The following is a 3,978-nucleotide window of genomic DNA, read 5'->3' as shown; positions in this document are numbered from 1 at the left end:
CCTCCTCGAACTCTCAACAACCAGCTTAGCTCTACCATCTTGTATTTGTTTGGTCTTTTTGTTGGTATGCATATCCTCCATCAAAGTAATATGGTCTGGTACCACACCATCCCTAATAGTCTAAAAGAAGTATTTTAATTATATAAAGATTGTCTTATTAATGATAAAAAATAACAATTATACGAAATCTTAAAACTTACAAGTTGGCGTTGTCGGGTATAGGCGCTAACTGGACCATTGTTGTGGGTTGCCATGCCCAACCCGCCACGGTCGCTCCTTCTATTCTGAGAATATTTTGAGGAAAGTGAAACTGTATTTACTTCACCCCAATATTGAATCAAACCTTGGAAGAGATCATCGCTCAACCCTTTTGGCACCTTTCCTTTCTTCCACCTTTGCTTCCACTCATTCAACATCTTAGAATATTGTCTAGCAGCCGCCTTCTTAAACTCTTTTCGAACGTTGTTGGTGATATCCGGATGCCAAGTGAAATCTTGCTAAAAAAAATAGTAAAATAATGCATTATGAGAAAAATATTATAAAACGATGTTATAAAATCAAAGTAATAAGTTGAAAACTGTACGGCAAATTGCTTAAACCACATTTCTTGTTTTGACGAAGGCATCACTGAAAATTTTGCGTATGGTGTTTTGAGGATTCCATACATCATACGCAAAAGAGATTTTGTGATCCCATTATGCGAATCACAAAACCATGTGGTATTTGGAGCGCCATAAGGATCTAAGCGGGGGATAAGTTCTCGTCCAGGTTGAGAAACAAAATCTTCGATGGTCATCTCCATGGGAGCATGTTGTGAAGCTTGTGAATCTGGAACGGGACTATGACGTGAATGGGAACCACTAGCTTCTCCAGGAGCGTGGTTCCCACATGTGTTTGCAACATAAGAACCATAGTTTCTTTGGAAAAAAAAAACAAATTTAGATCCTATATGAATATAGGGAAAAAAAAAACAACAGAGACACAAAAAGATGGTAAATTTTAAGCTGAAAAACGATTGGAGTTTGATAATTAAGAAATATAAATCCAGAGTTTTAGTTTAATTAAAGAACATAAATGATTGTTTTACCAAAAACACAAAAATTAGTTTTTTCCAAAAATAACAGTATTAGTTTTTTTCCAAAATCATTTTTAGTTTTTTTCTTCAAAAACTAAATTAACACATAATTTATAACATTAACACATATTTTACAATAATAACACATATTTTTTTTTCAACCAAAAAAAAAAATTCTAGAAAAAAAACAAGATAAAACAATTAAACAAAAACCAAATCATAAAAAAAAAACGAAATCTAACACCCTAACAAAAACAAAAACGAAATCCAATTCATCATTCATCAAATCACAGTCTAACAAATCACACTCTAACAAATCTAACACTCTAAATCTTCAAATTAATCTAAAGCCAAATCTTCATAAAATCTAATAAATATACCATAATCCTAAAAAACTAACAAAAATTAAGGAAATATGACAAAAAATGAGAGAACTTACGCCATTCTTTAAAGAGAGCCGCCGGAGTAGATCCGCCGGAGTAGAGACAGCCGCCGGAGTAGAGAAATCCGCCGAAGTAGAGAAATCCGCCGGAGGGAAGAAAGCCGCCGGATGAGGGAAGAAAGCCGCCGGAATAGCAGCTGGTTTGGACGCCGGAAGTCGCCGAATTGGAAGCCAATTCGTCGCCGGAATTTTGGTTGCGAGAGCGAGAGAGAGGATTCGTTGCTAGAGCGAGCGAGAAAGAAGATGAAATGACTTAGGTTTTATCGATGTTACCGACGGAATTACCGACGGAATATCCGTTGGAATTCAATAAAAAAATTAATTCCCCGCGATACCGAAAATTTAATTGTATTTCGTTCCCAGGGTGAAATTTCGCAATCCGTCGGTAATCCGTCAGAAAAAACCGCCGGATTACCGACAGAACACTTTTCCGACGGTGTTCCGACTATTTACCGACGCATTAGATATTAAAACCCTTAATCTTATTATTTTTCTTGACAAATATGCTTACATTTTGTAGTTTATATTTTTTCTTGACAAATATGAGTAAATTATGAAAAATAAAAAAAAAATGATAATTTAAAAACATTTACCCATAAGATATAATATCATTCTATTAGTACTTTAGGCAAACAACATATTCATTTTTTTAAAACACAAATTTTGAAGATTTTAGTTTAAAAGAAGATTATATAGTCATTGAAACTTCATACTTTATACATCTCTTATTAAATATGTGCGTTATAGAACAAAATTAGAGGTTTTACAAAACTGCATCGGAAATCTGTCAGTATCCGACGGATTACCGACAGCACAAGGAAAACCAACCAAAATTTTATTAACCCGACGAAAGTTAGATATCCGTCGGTAACCCGTCAGTAATTTCTGACGGATTACTGATGGATTTGTTTTACCGACCGAATTACCGACGGAATTTACCATTTATTTTTAATTGATTTTTTTAATTATTAAGTTAATTACATTTATTTATTTTACTAAAAATTTTGAAAGCAAATATTTATTTATTACAAATATTTATTACTAAAAATTTTGAAAGCAAAAATTCTGAATCATCTTCGTCAAATTCTCCAATTTCATCTTCTGATTCAGAGTCGACTCTATCATCTGTGAATTGGGTGAAGTCAACCACGAGGTCAATATCAAAAGAATGCTCCACTGGACACGCTAACCTTCCATGAGTTGTCCATCCAAATTACATCCCATAAGCTGGAAAGTCACTTATCGTCCACATAAGTGCTGCACGCATCTAGAAATTCTGCTTGGTTGATACATCATATGTTGTAGCACCATGATCCCATAACATTTTCAACTCATATATCAACGGTTGGAGAAACACATCAAGAGACCTCTTTGGATGATTTGGACCAGGAACCAAAATCAAAAGGAAAAGAAACTCTCAACGCATGCACAAAGATGGTGGTAAGTTATAAGGTGTTACGATTACTGGCCACAACGAATACTGTCTTCCATGCTTTCCAAATGGGTTGAAACCATCTGTAGATAATCCAAAGCGATTTGTTAATATAGAATGGTTTCCGTCGGTAATCCGTCAGTAATCCGTTGGTAAATTTTGAAACTACAACGGTCATAAAACGGCTATAAGAACAGATACTTTGGGTCGTTGGAAATCCGTCGGTAATTCGAAAAATGTAAAACGGACATATTTTCCGACGGATATTACTGACGGACTATATCCATCGAAAATCCGTTGGAAAAAGTGACGGTTTTCCGACGAATAAAGTCTATCGGTAACTTACCAACAAAATCATTCGGTATCAAATAACTGTCGGTAATTTCCGACAGACAAATTTCCATCAGTACATCCGTTGGAAATTACCCTGTTTTCTTGTAGTGGTCAAATCATTCATATTAATGTGCAAACTCCTCCTATACACGCTGAGGGGAATATAGCCGAATTCAAACAAAACAAAAAGAGTAATAAAACCCATAAAATAATTATAAGCTCCAAATATTTATCAATTCTCTAAATAATTGTGATGCATATCATACCCTAATACCAAAAAATAAAACCTGTAAAGTTAAATAAAACATATACATACACATATATATATATATATATAAATATATCAAAGGGGGTCATCAGATAGGAGCGAAAGACTATGCTACTGAACTGTAATCATGGAGATTGTATCATCTGAACTATGCATTATTAATCCTCACTTGACGAAGATTTTAAGATAAGATTTTGGAGGCCTCATTGAGAAGATTAGGCTTATCAACATGGATTGATTCAGACATATGCTTGTCTTAATCGATTTAATCATCGGCCAATCCTAAAGAATAATGAAAAAATAAAACAAAAAAATTTTGGGGACTCAGAATATGGGTGGTGATATAACAGAGTGGTCGGCAAATAGGCCTTTACGGCCGTTTTTACGACGAACGAGACCTTAATATCAATCGTCACTGTCCACAAAAA

This window comes from Camelina sativa, chromosome 11, assembly GCF_000633955.1.
Source record: "Camelina sativa cultivar DH55 chromosome 11, Cs, whole genome shotgun sequence".
Lineage (NCBI taxonomy): Eukaryota > Viridiplantae > Streptophyta > Magnoliopsida > Brassicales > Brassicaceae > Camelina > Camelina sativa.
This window is presented reverse-complemented; position numbering follows the sequence as displayed.